Source organism: Marmota flaviventris, chromosome X (assembly GCF_047511675.1).
Source record: "Marmota flaviventris isolate mMarFla1 chromosome X, mMarFla1.hap1, whole genome shotgun sequence".
Classification (NCBI taxonomy): domain Eukaryota; kingdom Metazoa; phylum Chordata; class Mammalia; order Rodentia; family Sciuridae; genus Marmota; species Marmota flaviventris.
Window position 1 is genome coordinate 116,888,022 of NC_092518.1, and position 20,557 is coordinate 116,908,578.

The 20,557-nt window shown below is 38.6% G+C and overlaps 1 pseudogene; it reads left to right on the plus strand.

The window, feature by feature from the left end:
- Positions 1–673: 673 nt before the first annotated feature.
- LOC114101863 (dol-P-Man:Man(5)GlcNAc(2)-PP-Dol alpha-1,3-mannosyltransferase pseudogene) lies at positions 674–1,711 on the plus strand (annotated as a pseudogene).
- The last annotated feature ends 18,846 nt before the right edge of the window (positions 1,712–20,557 follow it).

Genomic DNA, 20,557 nt, shown 5'->3' on the forward strand with positions numbered 1-20,557 from the left:
CAGAAATAAATCCATGCACCTTCAGCCAACTGATTCTCAACAAAGTTGCCCAAAAAAACCTACATTAGAGAAAGGACAGCCTCTTCAACAAGATGGTGCTAAAGATTGAAACTTGACCCCATCTCTCATTTGGTACAAAAATCAACCCCAAATTCATCAAAGATCTCAATATAAGACCTGAAACTCTGATATTGCTAGAAGAAAACATCGAGGCAACACTTCAAGACATTGTTGGCACAGGTAATCATTTCCTGGATATGACTCCAGAAGCACAATAAACAAAAGCAAGAATTGACAAGTGGGATTACATCACATTGAAAAGCTTCTGCCCAGCAGAGGAAACAATCAACAGGGTGAAGATAAAACCCACAGAATGGTGGAAAATCTTTGCCAGTTATTCATCTGACAGAAGATTAATATTAAGAATACATGAAGAACTCAATAAACTGCAAAATCAATCAATCCAATAAACATGGAAAATGACTTGAATAGACACTTCTCAAAATAATTAGTACAGGTGGTCAACAAATATGTGAGAAAAGTGTTCAACATCTTATCAAGCAAATGCAACTGAAAACTACAATGAGATTCCATCTCAATCCAGTTAGAATGGCTATTATTAAAAAAAAAAAGAAGGGTGGGCCATGGCCCAGCCAGCAAGAGTCTGGGAACAATGGCTATGATGCACCTGACAAGACTGGTGCCTACTGCTGCAGGAGCTGTGCTACATGCTGCTGGTAGCCTCCTGCCTCTGCCTGGTGGAGATACAGAGATTGACAGGACAGCCTACATGACCTAGGTATAGGGCATCATCAATGGCATATATGATTATACACAACTGCAGGGTGACACTGGACCTCTTGCCTACCTGGCTAGCTTTCTGTACATCTTTATGGGACTATACTATGCCACTGGCTGGGACATTGATATCCACATGGCACAGAACATTTTTTTTTTTTTTTTGGTACTGGGGATTGAGCTCATGGGAACTATACCAGAATCACATCCCCAGCCCTATTTTTGTATTTTATTTAGAGACAGTCTCACTGAGCTACTTAGGGCCTCACTTTTGCTCAGGCTGTCTTTAAACTCACAATCCTCCTCCCTCAGCCTCCCAAGCTGCTGGGATTACAGTCCACTGTGTGCCACTGTGTCCAGCTGCACAGAACATCTTTTCTGTGCTCTACCTGGTCACTTTGCTACTTGATTTCTTAATCTACCATCTACTGCAAGGTATCTCCCTTTGTCTTTTTCTTCAAGTGCTTCACTTCTTACCATGTCCATTGCATCTTTGTGCTGTGGCTCTTCAATGACCCAGTGGCCATGGCACTGTTCTTTCTCAGTATCAACCTCTTCCTGGCCCAGTGTTGGGTTAGGGCTGCTGCTGTTTCAACCTGGTTGTAGAGATGAATGTACTACTCTTCACCCCTGGATTGCTATTCCTTCTCCTCATGCAGTTTGATTTGTGTGGTTTCTTCCCCAAGTTGGACACCTGTGCTGTCTTTCAGGTGATGCTGAAGTTCCCCTTCATGCTGGAGAACCCCATTGACTATCTATCCCACTCCTTTGACCTTGGCTGCCAATTTCTCTTTCATAGGACAGTGAACTGGCGCTTCCCCTCTCTGAGGTCCTATTCCTGTATCATACTTTCCACCTGACCCTGTTGGCTGCCCATCTCACCATGCTCTTGCTATGTGTCCTCTGCAGATGACACAGGTTGCTGGTGTTGGAGCACATTTTGCTCTCCAGGAATACATACCTGTCTATGTCCTGCTGCTCTGCATGTATGCCATGTTGTCATTCTGCTGCAGCTCTGGCTGGGCCCACAGTCTTTTCCCAAGAGCATCCAGCACAGCAAATAAGTCCCCTGAAATCCACCCCCTTCCCTCCAGTCCACTCTGGGGACCCGGGTGGGATGGACTCTGTGCCTTTTCAAATAAATCTTTCCAAGTCCAAAAAGAAAAGAACATATGCTGGTGAGAATGTGGAGAATCAGGAACAATTATAGGAACACTTATACACTGTTGGTGGAAATGTATGTACAGCTACTATGGAAAAGAGTATGGAGTTTCCTTAAAAACTAAATATAGAACTACCATACAATCCAGCTATACCATTCTTGGGTATATATACAAAGGAAATGAAGTCTGCATACAAAACAGATTTCTGCATACCTATGTTTATTGTGGCCAAGGTGTAGAATCAGCCTAGGTGCATGTCTATAGATGAATTCATACAGAAAATATGGTATATGTAAGGTCCTTGCTTAGTATCTGGACGGCCATCTTAAGTGACAATCGCCATTTTAAGAAAAATTTCTCTTTCCCACCCAAGGGCGTTTCTGAGAAAGGCTCACCACTCCCTCATACTAACCCCACCTCATGGTTAAGCCCTCATTAGGACCTGCTGGGCTTTAATCCCTGAGCTGGCCCCATAAAAGTCCCAAATCCCAAGCCTGTGTTGCCTCTCTCCATCTATGGAGAGATGGCCTTTATTTGTCAGCTCTGACAAATAAACTGCCATGTGTATCTCTGACTGGTCTCCATCTTTATTTCTCGCTTGCCCTTTTCCCAGTTCCTCGCTTTCCTTTAGGTATATATACACAATGGATTATTATTCTGTCATAAAGAAGAATGAAATCTTGTTATTTGCAGGAAGATGAATGGAACTGGAGGACATTGTGTTAAGCAAAATAAGCCAGGCACAGAAAGACAAGTATTGCATGTTTTCATTCACATGTGGAAACTGCAGAAAAAAGGAACACCTGTATAATCCCTATAACAAAGGGGGACAGTAAAACACCATGACCCTGAATCATCTCTATCTGTTCCCCAAATTCTTACCAAGTTAAGAGAACAATGAAAGCAAACCTGGGCTGGAAAGTCTGAGATGCATATTACCTTAAAGGATACTGGCTTTCTCTTATGCACACAGGGAATTACGGAAAGTTAGCACTATGTGTAGAAAGTTACTTTCTTAAATGTACACCAGGACAGTTGCTTCTCAGGGTGTTGGTCAAACAAATGAACAGAGCAAGCCAATGCTGATGACATCACAGCACCGGCAGCATAACATCTAAAACCCATCTCTGAGTGGAGATGGGTGCAGAACTGAAGGCATTGTGGAAAGGATATGTGTCACTTGTCCAGTCAGCCACCACTAGACAAAACACCCTGATGGAGATGAGGCACTTCTTGGCAAAGCACAGTGAGGGACAGAGGTGCTATATGTCAGCCTGTCACCACTGAACACTTCTTAGAGCAGTCTAAGCTTTCAAGTCTAAGCTTGTAAGCTTTCCCCAATACACCAAACCAATAAACCATCTATCTCCCATGCTCTCTCCAGAAACTTTCTTTGGCCTATACCACTGCCCTGGTACAATTAGGCTCTGGATAAGATATGATGGAGAAGAGAAGAGGGACTACTAGGAATTGGGAAGGAGGTCAGGGGGAATGGAAAAAAGAGAGGCTGGGGAGAGAGGGTAGAAAGGTGGATGGACATGAAAGTATGAAAATACCATGGTGAATTAAATTAATTTGCACAGTTAATGTATATAATATGCATTAATAATTATAGTTTCAAAATATATTCCAATTCTTTTTTTTTTTTTGTTGTTGTTGTTCTATGAAATCTCATCTTGAATCAGTCTTTCTTTGGTTTTTATCTATTACTCTCTGGAGAGCCAGGGGACTTTTTAATGGTATTAGAGTCATCTGTCTGGTTGTCTCACTACAGTGTGAGATCTCCTTGGGTTTCTTTTAAATGTCTTACATTCAAAATGATTTTATATTCTCTAGCACCAAACACAGCATTCCTGAATTTTAAATGAATTGGTACAGGCACTTTCCTAAATATCTACCTCTTGGTAGTTTCAAAGCTGAGGCTTTCCAAAAAACTGAGGCATTGTGAAGACCCCCTCTTCAAACCCTAGAAATGTTGCTCAGAGTAACAACAATGAGTTTATTAAAAGGATAGTAAAAGGAAAGGCGGGCTCTCTCAAGGTAGAGAGTGGGTCCTCTCAGAGAGGAAAGACACAAAGTGCCTCTCCTGCACTCCAATTTTATTGGGGATCCCAGGGAAGTGTCCAGAGAGTCTCACTCAGGTCCACCTCTTGACTTTTGACTGACAACGGTGTGACATAAGACTTTCAAGTCCCCACTACCATGAAAATTCTATGTTACCTTGCCCATGCTGAGAGTTCTGATTAGACTTTTGTAGTTGTAGATGGACACAATACTTGTATTTTATTTATTTATCTTTATGTGGTACTGAGAGTCAAACCCATTGCTTCACATACACTGGGCAAATGCTCTACCACTGAGCCACAACCCCAGCCCCTGATTGGATCCTTAACCATAGAATTTTCCTTATCTTCCAAAATTCGGTCAGTGAAAAAGTTCACGAAATTATTTCCCTTCAAAGTAACTTGGGTTCCTCTTATCAATGTTATTTTCTGCCTGTCTTTCCTTGCAGAAAACAGGTAATTTGTTGAGGAATGTGACATATCCTGTTCATGTAGGCCAGGCAGGGATGCAGGTAAATTTCTTTTTGGCAAAGAAAGCATGTGGGGGTCAGCACAGTGGACCCATTTTATAGAATTTCTCTCTCTCTCTCTCTCTCTCTCTCTCTCTCTCTCTCTCTCACCAGGGATTGAACTCAGGAGTACTCGACCACTGAGCCACATCCCCAGCCCTATTTCGTATTTTATTTAGAGACAGAGTCTCACTGAGTTGCTTAGCACCTCACTGTTGCTGGGGCTGGCTTTGAACTCACGATCCTCCTGTCTCAGCCTCCTGAGCCCCTGGGATTACAGGCATGTGCCCAGCAGTTGTCTCAGATATTATGCCATTTTTTTGCAGAAAGGTGGAGAGTGACCATTATGTAAAGCTTTAAAAAAATTTTTTTAGTTGTTGATGGACTTTATTTTATTCATTTATTTATATGCAGTGTTGAGAATCGAACCCAGTGGCTCACACATGTGAGGCAAGTGCTTTACCCCTGAGCCACAATCCCAGACTGTGTGAAGCTTTTTAAAAATAAAATTGTGCTCATATTACTTAAAGATCATTTATTATTAAAGTTTCTTTGGTACAAGTTTAGAAAGCAGAAAATACTTATGATATACATTGAAATAGAATAGTCTAAATCAACGCATATCATTTTTTCATGACAGATAAGCAAACACTTTTTTTCTGATCTGAAAATCAAAGTTAACACATTAGGTGTTATAGATTTGTGCATTATAGTTGAAATATTATACTTGAGAAAATTTACTACCATGTTACAAAGTATGGGTTGATAAATTTTAATCTGTGTCCAAAGATTCTGCACCACTATCATTGGTTTTGTTATCTGAGACTCTGTCCTTAGCACGAAGCATACAAGATGTGTTTCCAGTTATTCCTACAGCACAAACAAATCAGGTGAGTTGGCTTTCAGGAACATACTAACAATGTGGGTGTGCTGAGAATTCTAGGCTTGTGGCTCACAGTGCAGGAGAAGACAAATGCAAATCCATATGCCACTGGTCAATACATTGCTGCTCTGTTTTCCTTTTAAGCAGTGTGACAAGCTGAACTGTACCATGAAATGATTATGTGATGAAAGGATCTGAATCAAGTTTTGCACTGAAAAAACAGGATGTACCAATTATGTGGTGGTACTTATTACATGCTGAAATATGGTAATCCACGTACTTCATCTATCATTATCAATTATCAATGATGAAGATAATTCTATTTAAGCTGCTTTTTTGCTGTATGCTTAACTTTTATCTTTTTGCATTTCCTCTGCAGAATACTTTATATTCTTAGCGAGAAGAAAAGGCAAAATTAAGAAAGATCCAAAAATGATTGGCATTGTGTACAGCTTGGGAATGCAGCATTAGGTTTTTATCTTATTTAATCAGGCATTTTAACAAGTGTCCTAATAGATCAGTAAAAAGAGAATCACTTACACAATTAAATTACACAAAATTTTATTTTTCCCAGAGTTAGTAATCATAAACTTGATATAAATCACCTCTCTGTAAACTATAACAGCTACTACTCTTAATTAAACAAGCATGACTATAACACTTTGAGCTTGTAAAGTTCAAAGATACCAAAGTTTGACCAAATTCAACCAGCTTCTCCTTTTCTGGCATCTTCTAAAAAATGGGAAACCTAAATTTTATCTTCCCCACCTCTTTTGTAGTCAGTAGGGTTATATGGCATATATCTGAAAATTAAAAGTAGAAAAATGCTAAGTTTTATGCAATGGTTCTTGCTTTCTTGAAAACAGTTCATATACTACCTTCCCATCATTCCTGCAGCTTATGGCTCCAAGAAAAACAGTCAAAACACTGAGGATGGTGAAGCATCAGAAGAGAGGGAGCCTGAGGCTTTAATACTATTGAACCACACTGTATAAGCCCTGAACTAACACTTCCAGACTTCTTGTGCAACATAAGTCAACTTCTATTTTTTAAGGTGTCATTCATTATTAGATGAACACAATCCAGTTATAGTAGTATGTATGTAAAAGGTGCTGCTATTAGTGGTGTATTTATTAGAAATATATCTCTCTAATCTTGAGAGAACTAGTTAAAACCTTGCAGATGGGAGAATTATTCATTAATGAAAAGGTTCATTGTGTAGGTCATTTTTGTAACCCCTTTGATAATGTTTAATGGTTTTCTTTCCTTAATAAGCTAATTCATATTTCTTTTCTTTCCTTCTTTCTTTTTTTTTTTTTTTCCCTTTGGTACCAGGGATTGAACCCAGGGGTACTTAACCATTAACCACTGAGCTACATCACCAGCCCTTTTTACATTTTATTTAGAGACAGAATCTCACTAAGTTTCTTAGGGCCTTACTAAGTTGCTTAGGGCCTTACTAAGTTACTGAGGCTGGCTTTGAACTCACAATCCTTCTGCCTCAGACTCCAGAGCCACTAGGATTACAGGCATGCTCCACCATGCCTGGTAAAGGATATTTCTTATTATCCTAGAAATATAGACAAAGCTGGTGAAGGCTCAGCTAAATGCATAGCCCTAGATGGAAAGAAATCTGGTAAATGTGCTTTTACCTTTCCAATATATGTAGCCTGGCAAGATGACCCAGAGAAAGGTGATGAATGCCAACCCACAATGTTCAAAGTCAGGATAGAGGGTGTGGGTGTGTGTCTGTCACAGTATATACCAAATGCTAAAATGCTCGATTATTTTAAAATTAAGTCTAATTAAATAGAAGTTTTAATATTTTTTTTCTCATTCTATTATGGAAATCACTGTTTATAAGCCAATGTTTTAGACTAACAATAAACTATGATTACAAAATCTGGAAACTAAAAAGAGCTTTTATTCTTGAAAAAATAATTGAAAGTCTCCAAATGCCACCATTGTAGCTTTAATAAATCTCTTGGAAACTCATGTGACAAATAAAATTTCTAGAGAATTTTTCAACTTTATATTTCAGTAGTTTGGTAATGCAAGATCATCATGCATGACATTAAATGGTAATGTATGTTCAGCAGAAATATACTAATATGATTTGAATGAGTAGATTCTATAACAGAAGAGAGGATAATAAAAGGATATGAATAAATTTCTAGTCTCTGTAGGACAACAAGATTAGTTCCACTAGGAAAGCCCAGTATGACTATTTTTTTTGTTGTTGTTGTTTTTTAGGTAGACACAATATCTTTATTTTACATTTATGTGGTGCTGAGGATTGAACCTAGTGCTTCAAGCATGCGAGGCAGGCACTCTACCACTGAGCTACAACTCTAGCCCCAACTATTTTTTATATAATTGTTTAAGTAAACTCCCACTTCTTCAAGCCCATAGAATGACATTTCCATTGCTAATTTAAGTCTCTGTTTCACATTTACATTTGCCTTTAGCCTGAAAGAGATAGATTTTTAGGACTGTAGAGATGAAGGCCTAGGATGCAGCTCTGTGGTAGAGTGCTTGCTTAGTATGTACAAGGCCCTGGGTTCCATCCCCAGGAAAACACACACATACGCACACACAAACGATAGAGACTAAATTCTAGAAAAGAATGAACAGCATCACCAAGAATAAAGCAACTGGAAAGCATGCAAATTTGAAGAAAACTTAATGTCCCCTTTAGATGAAGAGTTTGGTAGTCACTGTCACTAGAACAGGGACTCCACTGAATCCAAGGTGTGGTTCCAGAGATGGAAGATGAAAAGTTGTTTTAGGACAGTTGAGACTGACCAAAGGTTGATTGCAGTAGGCAATTGATTATGCATTTAAGGAACTTCAGCAGTACACTTGGGTAGGAATGGAGATGGGATTGGAAGTGATATCTGATGTCATATGTGTGAACAATTCAATTTAGCAGATCTCAATATTTATAGGGTTTCAGAACAACTTGAAGAGTTGAATTTTAAAATGTAGGTAACAGAGTGACTGTATTTCTGATTCTATCAAAAATATTAAATTTAGAATCACATTTATATTTCTGCTCTGAAGTGTTTTTAAGTGGGAGAGAAAATGTTCTAAAATTAAGATTGTAGTAATGATTGCATAACACTGAAAATGTACTTTAAAAACTGAATTCTATACTTCAAACAGAATTATATGTTATGTGAATTATCTCAATAGCTGTTTGAAACAGGCACAGCAGGCCAAATTTGGCCCAAGGACTATAGCTTGTCAACTTCTGGTCAAGATTATTGTCTTCCATCCCTTTCCTTATTGTATTATACTATGAGCATTATATATTGGGACATAGCACCCCATTCATAACATGCTATTTGGAAGCTGTACTGCAAAATGCTGGTGACCCAGAGACTTTGGGTTGTAGATCCTCATAAATTGCATGTTACTTTTGAGTCACCTGCAAAAACCACGAATCTAACCCAGCTCACAACTTCTTGCTTTCAGGAGTCTTTTAGGAAGACCAGCATGACACTCCAATGAGTATGAGATAACAAAGGACCCCGCGTTCCAAATTATGACAAACCGCCTTAAAATTAACACATCTCTGAGGCAAAAGGACAGATGTGCTGGACCTGCCTATGAAAGCAAGTGCATTGTGGGCTGTGCCATTTACAAAGGTGAAGGGAACATATCCACCCCAACTGATGCTCCCCAGGGACTGAAGTGATTCCCTCTGTCCAGAGAGAAGTCTGGAAACAAGGCTGTGACTGATTCACACCCTGATTGGGCTGACCAAATCCAATGTTGTTCTCTTCAGTCAAAATCTCCATCTCAATGAATGCTGTCACCTCCCATTTGATTCTCCATCAAATGGGAGGTGGCAGCATTCATAGAGATGTATCCACGCACCTCTCAGTTCCAACCTTGGCCTTTCTGTGTAATTCCCACTGGTGTGAAGCTGCTTTGGAATGATGACTTCCCCAGGGACCTGCAGCTGCCACAGCTCCCGCTGGCCCTTTCTCTCCTGGGAGTTCCTGCTCCATGGGTCAGGAAGCCCAGGGGGCAGTGACAGAAGCCAAGTTCCATTAGGGCCTGGGATTTGGTCCTGTTGGCTTCACTCCAGTGCCTGGCATGTAAAATGGGATCGACAAGAATTTGTGAGTGGAAACACAGCCTCCACAAGCTATTCCTGACTACCCCACTCCCTTAAAATGGAGAAGTAACCACTGGATGGTTGGGAGGTCCCACTAGACCTGTAAAACAAACCCAGAAGCAAACCCTGTTTATTCCGGGGGCCAGGGAGTTACGGTGGAATTAGGAATCCCAGGACTGGGGCTGAGCTCACAGCCACTTCTCTGTGATGCTGAAAGCTTTAAAACGACGCAGTTACCTCGTTAGATGCTCTCTGAAGGCAAGGCAGGAAGCTTCATGGAGTATACCTGTGGGATTTAGGTAACATCCTTCCCTCTGGGCGAGCAACCCCCCAACACACACACACACACACACACACACACACACACACGCATGCGTCAAGGGGCTCTGTGTTTGACCCCTGAACCATGTCTGTAGGCAGGATGCACCTCTCCCACAGAGTGGCTCAAGGGGGCTGAAGGGTACCATATGGGCAATGTTTTTGTTTAAAAAATCCATTGAGGACCTAATGGCATGCTAGAAAATTTTATTCCCAGGGAGTGAATGATGAATTAACCACAGATGAGCATTATTGCCACTCAGGTAATTCATTTATTGAACTTAATAACATGCAACGTGCACTATTGTACATGCTGGCTGGTGGGTTAATGAAAACAAACAAAAACTGCCCTCTTTTCATGGAATTACCATACTAGTATGGGAAAGAAGGGACATAGGTAAACACTAAATTTAATAGGTTGAGATGGTGTCAACAGATGGAGAATATTGTGGAAAAATAAAATTTGGGCAGATAGCCGAAGGAGGACTCAAAACTGAAGGCAAGCTGTGACTTTAAATCCTGCCCATTAATGGGCTGGCCCTGCAGCCTCTTAAGTACTTTGCCTCCCTGGGTTACTTCAAAGTCATACGAGACCACCCACCATCAGCACAGAATCCACTCCTGGCCATGGAAAGCCAAGAATTCAATCACCCCCTGCTTGGGCTGACTAAAACCCACTGTTTCACTCCGAGAGCTCTCTTTCACATTGGCCAAAGAGGAGAATTAAATGGGTAGTGGTGGGATCCACAGCCCATGCATCTGTCAACATCCACTGTGGCCTTCCGTGTAATTAATAGCAACGTTACTTCTATCCTACAATCAGGAACCAGTTTTAGCATCTTTTTGAACAGATTAGGCACATCTCTAAAGTGGGACCATGGTCCCCAGGGAGCTACCCAGTAAGTCTACAAGAAAAGGCTAATTTAATGTATTGTTTGGGCTCACTAAGCTTAGCTTTTCTTTAATGGTTTAATACCAGGCCCTTTACTGCCCATGGGAATAAAGACCAACAGGAAACAAAGGGTTTTGCTTTTACAATATGTGCACAGGGGTCATAGAAACTGCTCTCCAAATATAGCAGGACTGAACGCTCTCTACTATGACCACGTCAACGATGTCATTTGGTTGAGGTACGTAACCGGCAGGAAGCTTCAGAGAATCCAAAGTGAAAAAGATGGTGTCGTCCACCACACCATGTCGCCCATGTACACTGCTAATGCAGACCTGTGATGAGAAATGATGGGAATGGTTGTCTAAAAGCACAGTCCATCCTCACCAGCTCTGCACCTCCTCACTCTGCCTCTAACCTGTGGGTCAACTCCAACCCTGGCACTGATTTCCCAACCTGCCTGGCACACTGGCAATGCCAGGGGTGCTTTTAAAACACACCAGTGCCAAGGTACCACCTCATGCCAATTAAATTGGAATCTCTGGGGATGGTCCTTGTGTCTCTGGTGAGAGACCTTGGGAGACCTTGAGCTAAATATTACCCACAATGGCCATTAACCTCTATAGTTAACGTTGAAAGAGTAAACAGGATTGAGTAAAAAAGGTTTGTGGTGGTAAGCAGACCATAACTTTTTCTGACGAATTTTTAAATTTTATTCATTTATTGGTATGTGGTGCTGAGAATCGAACCCAGTGCCTCACACATGCTAGGCAAGTGCTCTACCACTGAGCCACAACCCCAGCCCAGACCATAACTTTATCTACTTTCTCGGCCACATTCCAAGCTCCTCCCTAAAATTTTACTATTGCACAAAATGAATTTAATTTATCAACTAATTTTCAGTTTCCACTAACCAAATCACAGCCAGCTCTTATTGGTGATCTCAAGCCCCACTCCACTCTTTCCCAGCAATTCCCAGCAACACAATATTTCTATTTTTGTAGCACTTGGAGTATTTTAATACCTCCCAAATAAACAACATCATTTAGATCATAATTATATGTGTGTTCTACATTATTCTCTAATTATTTTCTTTCACAAGTGCAGCCTTTTCTTTTCTTTTTTTTTTTAAAGTTTTTTTCTTTTTTTAGTTTTTCGCGGACACAACATCTTTGTTTGTATGTGGTGCTGAGGATCGAACCTGGGCCGTACGCATGCCAGGCGAGCATGCTACTACTGCTTGAGCCACATCCCCAGCCCCATGCAGCCTTTTCAATAAGAAAATAGGCTCCTTTTTGGCAAGGAGTAATATTTTATTTTAGGTTTTCCCACATATCTAATAGAATTCTGGGCAGCAGAAATTATCACTAAAGAAGGATAAGCAGAAACAAAAGGAAAAGTACAACATGCAAACATACTACCTTGTTCACATGTTTGTGTCTCAGAGGCTTCACTGAGAGGGCTTTCCTGCTCTTTGTGTCTGGATGGATGGCAAATTCAACTTCTACTCTGTCACCCTTATATGGCTCAAAATCTAAAATAGCCACAGTGAGAAATCAAGTTAGAATAGCTTTTATTTTTGGTAATGTTACATTTTATAGTAATTTTGAAACTGCTATACCCTAAAATAGTTTCTATTTCATCTAAGGGACATTTTGAATTGAACCTCAAACCACTAACTTCTAATCTTCCAATCAAAAGGGAAGTTTGTAATCCTTCAGATGTTGATTTAACGAAGTCAAATGAGAAGAGGTGTCAACTGTGCATCTAAATCAATCTCTGGGCCTTGGTTCTTGAGATATCAAATGAGTACTACAATCATAGCAGTACTTACCATATAGTTGCAGGGACAATGAATCAATATATATAAAACTCATACAATGGTGCCTGGCACCTAATCAGCACCAAATAAATGATGATTGTGACTTGTAATAGCATTAGCCATAGCATATATTGCTATAGAAACAATTTTATCAGTTGTTTTGGACAGATAAGCATTATATACTTTATATCTTACAGTTACAAACAAATGTATACATATGTGTACAATAAATTGAGTCACAAGGTAAGAAGGATCAGGGAGGATTTGGTGCAAATATAATTCTCTGGGGCTGCGTTGTGGCTCAGTGGTGGAGCATTTGCCTAGCATGTGTAAGGGCCTGGGTTCTAACCTCAGTACCACATAAAATAAGTGAATAAAAATATACCATAGTAGCTGTAATAAAGTTATTAAAAATAATTCTCAAACACTGGCTACCAGAAATGTGTATTGGTATAACCACTTCAGAAAACTGGCAATTATCAACTAAAGTTAAAACATTTCTGAACTTTATGACTCAGCATTTCCTAGTTCTTTGTAGTCTTTTCTCATTTTTCCGCAATTTCCATTATGACTAAATTTTAGAATGCCCCATGGCATGCATTAGACCTCTTCCCTTTTGTTCTCTTTTATTCTTATCTCTTCACATTCCTTTTTGTGTGGCTTTATAGGATATCTTTGAGCTGATAGCTCCAAAATGCACATGCCTGAAGTGCTAATCAACCTCAGTTTCATACATCCAATTCTTACTCAAATCATTATGTCTGAAGCTAAATCCTTGCTAGTCTATTCATATACCTAATTTTGCTCCTCAACCTCTCCATACCTCAGAAATGGAAACTCTTCCCTTAGCATAACTCAAACTTAAACATTTAAAGTAAATTGTGACTTCTCTTTTCTTCATACCAAGTGTCTGATGATTCATCAGCTAATACTTTCACCTCTATTCTAAAATATTTTCCAAATCAAATCAATCCTTAGAGCCTCAACTATTACTTACCTTGTCCAAATACCCATTATGACTCACCAGGACTATTGTGATAGACTCCTAACTTGTCTTCTCAAAGATATCTTTGTCCCATAGAGACTATTCTGAACACCACAGTCAGGATAAACATCTTAAAATATAATTCACCAAATATCACAATGTCAAATTGAGTTAGCTTTGATCTATATCAGTTGCCATACTTGGGTGAAAAAATATAGCCCAGAGAGGCCTCCATATATAGTAAACTGCAACCTCACTTGATGTGTGGACAAGTAGTAACTTAACAGAATATACCTTGGTTACCAAGCAACTGAACCTCAAACCAATCACAGCAACTTTAGCCTCAGCCAATCCCAGGTCAAAGGCTGCCAAATTATGCCCAAATAAGGAAAACATTGAATTTTACCAGTCAGGTCATCTCTGTACTCATTCCTTTCTTTTTTCATTTTCTTCTGTTTTTTAGAATAAATATAGCTTATCATATTGGAAATAGAGGCATTCTGAGTTATCATTAGTCCAGAATGCTGCATGGTTTGAGAATATTTCTCTTGCTCAAGTAAACTATTAAATTTAACTGATATTAGGGTTTTTTTCAACAGTATTGCTTATAACCTCCCTAAAAGTCAAATCCTTACAATGACCTTCGAATCCCTATGTGGCTCATACTCTTATTCCAATCAGATTTCAGGCATACTTGAGCCTCTGAAGGACTGCTGTCTATTAATCAGCCCACCGTTTTACCATGGGAATGATTTTGTTTTTGGTGGGGGGTAAATGGTTCCTTTTCATTTTCATTAGAGTTGTATGGAAAGTAGGCTGTGAGTTACTCCATGATGACTTGAACAATTTTCAGACTGTGCCTAACCCTGAGTTATTCCATTTTATAAAGTAGTAGTTTGCCATGAGTTACTCCATTTTGAGTACAAGTGCTAAGGCAGAATGACTCTATACCGTGTTTGTACAAGTAAACAACCACCCTCTGCCCAGAACAATCATAAGGCACAGACTGATAAATAACTTATTCATGCCAACTCATCAAACTAAATCAGGAGCATCCACACATGTGGGTAACCCAAATCATATTCCAGATGCCAGACACATGAGCTTATCAACTTCACCAGATGTAACCCATTCACCTAAGACCTATAAAAGGAAAAGTCCCCCATGACTGAACATAGTGGCATCCTGATCCTATCGATTTTCCTTGCCCAGGAAATTGCCACAGTGATGAACTTCTGATTTTCTGTCCCTGGACTTCAGCTTCGCATGGTTTTTCTTGCCGTTGATGATGATGCATGGCCTACTCTAAGCTGACACTTTGAAGCTGCTGTTTGGACCCTCACCTTAACAACTTTGTGGAACTGGTCCATTAAAACCCTTATCTGACCAATTACAGTGAATCTTGCACTCATATCTGCTCTCTGTCTTTGCTCTTGACACAGCATCCTATAACCCTGAGGCTGTCTTAACTCTTTCTTAATCTTTCTGTGATCCATGTATATCACTTTCTGAAGTGTGACTTGAGTTTTTATAGACATTGGAAATTAAGATTGAAATGGATTAAAAGAATTTGTGATTATCCAGCTTATGACTGTCAGGTGTTCCACAAGAATTCAGTGAATTGCCACTGCTGAATATATAGCACACTATATATTCATAGTATAGCCTGTGAATTTGTTGTTACTCTATAAATTATGACATTGTGCAAAAACACAAACATGTTTGGTCTATACTGATGACACAGCTCACTCAGAACAGTTGAAAAATTAGTAAAATCAGTTGGAAATATTTTAGGTCTCTACTAAAGTTTTACCTTTTCAGTAACTGAAATTTCAACCCATTGCTCCTTAGATTTCTATTATTCCTTAAAGTATGACTCAGCAGTTTTAGTTCTAGTTTTAAGTATATAAGCTACATGACAAAGCCATAGTTCCACAAACAGACTTGTACAAAGAGGTTTTGGTGGGATTTTTTCAGAATAGCTAAAAGATACTATCAGCCACATGACTTTCAATAGAACAATTGAGAAACCGATGCATTAAATATAACAGAATGGACCTATAGACACATATAAAAACATAGATGAGTCTGAAAACATTCTTCTTAATGAAAAATGTCATACATAATATGATTCCATTTCATAAAATTCTCAAACAGGAAAATTAAACCTATGGTAGATAAAATATAGAATGATGTTTCCCTGGGAGTGGGATTAAGGATTGACTATGGAAGGTTATGAGGGTAGTATTTCATTACAAGCACTTGTTAAAACCCAAAGACACTCAGAACAAAAAAAAAACTAAAACAAATGTTGAACTTGAGTTGTTGATACACATACTAGAATTCATAGTACACAATATAAATGTATCTAACTTTCAACAAAATAAAAAAATATAACATAGATTGGTGAATAGATGGGATGATGAATACATGGATAGATATGTGAAAAATGTGATAAACAAGTATAATAGAATGTTACTGACAGAATTCAGGTGGTGGTTATATGGTTATTCACTGTGAAAATATTTCAAATTTGATGTATATTTGAAAACTTTCTTAATAAAAAGAATTTATCCAGGACAGGGAACATCTATTTCCTTTCCATTTTCATTAGAGTCGTGTGGAAAGTAGGCTGTGCCCTACTTTTTTTTTACTGTTACAGATAACAGAAATCTCACTAATATGGTAAAATCTGAAATACAATCATGAGTAATATGCCTCTCATGTCCATATTCATTTCAGATACAAGGCAGCTAACACCCACCTTCTAAGGAGTACATAAAATATGCTTGATCATAAAACAGTGTCCTTAGACATGAGTGACTATGGAAAGCTAACTCTAACATCTCACAAAGTGATAAGAGAGGTATCAGAGGCTCCTGGCCCAGCCAGCCCCTTAGTAGACTTCACTCCATGGTCTATGCCATGGCCTAAAAAAGGCAAGATTTTTGTCAGATCATCAAGCTGGCAGGATCACTGGGTTATTTGGGATACTGCAGGTTAGGTTTACATGAAACACTTAAGGGAAAGAACAGTATAGATGTCTTAATACATAGATATCAGTCCTAATGCTCTTACTAGGGTGTAAATTTATAACTATTTCTTTATTTAATAATTTGGCAACCTTCCTGTTGTTGTTTGGATACTAGGTATCCCCCCAAAGCTCCTGTGTTAACAAAGGGACATACAGAGGTAAAATGATCAGAATATAAGAGCTGTAACCTAATCAGTTCACTCTAGTTTGAATGGAGTGGCTGGTAACTGTAGGCAGGTGGGGTATGGCTGGAGGAGATGGGTCACTAGGAGCATGCCCTAGAAGCATGTATCTGCCCTGCAACCTCTTTCCATATCATTCTCTGCCTTCCAGCTGTCCTGAGGAAAGCAGCTTCCTTCTGCCATGCCCTTCTCACATGATGTTCTGCCTCACTTTAGGCCCAAATTAATAGAGTGAGTTGACCATGAACTGAAACTCTCTGAAACTGTGAGCCAAAATAAACTCTCCCTTCTCTAATATGTTCTTGTCAGGTATTTTGGTCACAGTGATGTCAAGCTAACACACTTCCTTTAAGTTTTCAATAAAACCTTTTGGCAACAATGAGCTTAAGAAAAGTGCACGCTTAGGGAAAATGAGTAATTAATTGGCTTTCCAAAGAGGTTGATGAATACATGGCTTGTGCAATACATCCGTGTTATGGGATTAATGTTTGTATTTCCCCTCATCCCTAAATTCATATTTTGGAGCACTGAGCCCTGGTGTGGTTGTTTTTGGAGACAGAGACCCTAAGGAAGTAGCTAAGCTTAAGTGAGATCATAAGGATGGACCCCTAATTGGGACTAGTGTCCCTATGAGAAGAGATACCAGAGAACTTGTTCCTTCTTTTTCTCTATGTATGCATGCACTGAGGAAAGTCATGTGAGGACATAGTAAAAAGCCAGCTATCTGCAATCCTGGAAGAGAGCCTTCACCAGAAACAAAACCCATGGTAGTCTATTCTTGGAATTCTAGCCTTCAGAACACTGAGAAAATAAATTTCAGTTAAGCCCAGTTGATGGTTTTATGTTATGGAAGCCCAAGCAGATTAAGATAATCTGTCAACATTTCTCCTCTACTGTGGAGGTTGTAGTGATATCACTAAACCACAGGAAAAGCAGAGGACCCAAATGTGCTGAAGCATTTACTTCATAACTTATTAAATATTTTAAGAACATCATGCCCAAAGAAAACAAGTTATCATGAGAAACTACAAAAAAGTACATTTATATGTAATTCTATGATCCATGACTTTTAAAGTCTGCTATAACATAATTTCAACAATTTTATTCCAATATTTCTTAGGTACATTAGAAAAATGAAGCAACAGCTGTGACTAGGTTAGCTCCACTAGAAGAATTCACAAAGAGTTATATGATGGCAGATGTTTTAAAAAGGAAAAAGAGTTAGGTAAATTCCAGTAATGGAAGTTCTTTCTGACAAAAGTGAAATATATGACATTACTAAGAATGCTATTGTAAATTCAGTTAAAAAGTCCTATAGTGGAGGTAAAACTGTTTTTGTACTGCTAATGCAAATACAAATTTGGAAAAAGGCATCATAGTAAACCATGTGGTTCTTAGGAATTAAGAAATTGATAGAGCAGAAATGTACTTAGAATTGGTTGTGGTACAAACATAATTCATTACTTCATGCAAACATACTATGTATGGCATTCAACTAATTGAAACTGAAGGTATAGTAATCAAAATGTACAAAATGAGTGTCCATGTATTTTATATATTCAAAATAACTGAACTACAAATCTTTTGGGACTGAATACAAAAGTCCTCATGCATGCTAGGAAAACACTCCTTCACTGAGCTACATCCCTAGCCCAGATTTCAAGCATGCTTGATCTTCTAAAGGACTACTGTGTAAGTAAGCCCAACTGTCCTACTGTGCAAGTGTTTTTTGTTTTGAAACAAGTCCTTTCAAATCAGTAAAATCAGTTGGAAATCTTCAACTGAAAATTCAACAAACAGCATCAGAATTCAGTTTTGAAGTCTTTGGAGAATTATAATTATGGATATGAAATTTCCAAAGAGAAAAATGTTGAAATTTATCTATAAAAAATGGATAAGTTGTGGGGCTGGGACTGTAGCTCAGTGGTAGAACACTTGTATAGCATGTGTGAGGCACTGGGTTCAATTTTCAGCACCACACAAAAAAAGTGGATAAAATAAAGGTATTGTGTCCATCTATAATGATGATAAAACATTTTTAAAATGTAGATTGTGAAAAAATATATACATCACAGCTCAAATTGTTTACAAATTTGAAATTAGATGGTTATATATTTATGACCCCAGGCTTTTAATTCAGGACACATGTCACATAAGAATAGAACACTGTGGTAAGACTCTCTTAATGTAGCTCTTATTTGTCATTGGAAAATATAATTTTTCATTTATATTGTATAACAAAATTGAAGGAAATTAAGGATAGCAGTGAATTTGTTGTTGTATCTAAAATTGGCAAAATATTTAAAAGTTCTAAAATTTCCATTAACATATACAAATACTTTCTCTTTCAGAAGCAATTTTAGTTTTGAAAAATGTAAAAGTAATACTAGTTTTTAATTTGTTCTTTCTAGATATACATGAGAGTAGAGTGTATTTTGATATATTATACATATGTAGAATGAGTAAAACTTGTTCCAATTAGGATTCCATTATTGTGGTTGTACATGAATTGGATTCACATTAGTCATGTATTTATATATGAGGACAGGAATGATATGTCAGATTCATTCTACTGTCTCTCCTATTACCATCCCCACATCCTTCCCTTCATTCCCCTTTGTCTAGTCCAATGAACTTCTAATCTTCCCCTCCCTTGTTGTGGGTTAGCATCCACATATCAGAGAGAAATCCATATGCAGTAGAATGAAATTGAACTCCTATCTCTCACCCTGCACAAAGCTCAACTCAAAGTGGATCAAGAACCTAGGAATTAGACCAGAGACTCTTTGCCTACTAGAAAAAAAAGTAGGCCCAACTCTCCATCATGTCAACTTAGGAACTGATTTCCTCAATAAGACTCCTAAACCCCAAGAAATAAAATCAATAATCAATAAATGGGATGGTCTCAAACTAAGCAATACTATTTTAAAGGTCCAAACATCAAACCAATCTGTCCAGGTATAAATATGTTAAAGCCTGATTTAATTTAAGTCACCTGTAAAACTCTCTTTAGTCTAAAAGATGACTCAGGTTGGACAATGGAGGTCATGGCCACCTCAAGCATATCTGTAGCTACAGGAGGGGTTGCTCAAGAGAAGCTATGAACTTTGGTAGAAGAATAAAGACATTGCCAACATGCAGCCTGGCAATGAGGTAGCTAAGGGAATTAATATCCCAACATTTCCCTGCCTAGTCCAGTCTCCTACTTGTGCTTCCCATTAGCTAAATACAACCACACAACTATTGTCACTAAAGGGCATATCAAAACAGAAAATCTACCTCTGGACTGAGTAAGATGCTAAACAATTAGTTAGGCAACCCATGACCCAAGGGAAAGTCCAAAAAGCAATAAGAAAACTGCATGGAATTTCCTTTTATTCTTTCTAGTGAGTACTTGAGATAGTTTGTTCTGGAAAGCAAAGAAATAACCATATTTATAACCCCAGGATTTTAATTCAGGACACATGTCACATAAGAATAGGCAGATGTCATAGAACTATATTAGTGCCTAACCTGAAAAATAAAGGGGGAGCAAATAGCACATTGTCTATATGGACTGTCATGGTTTGAATATGAGGTGTCCTGTCAAAGCTCCTCTGTTAATGCAAGAATAATAAGAGGTGAAATGATTAGATTATGAGAGCTATGACTTAATTAGTTCATTGTAGTTTGAATAGACCAAGTGGATGGTAACTGTAGGCAGGTGAGGCATGGCTGAAGGAAGTGGGTCACTGGGATCTGTGCCTGCCCCATCCCCTCCATTTTCTCTGCCTTTTGGCCACCAT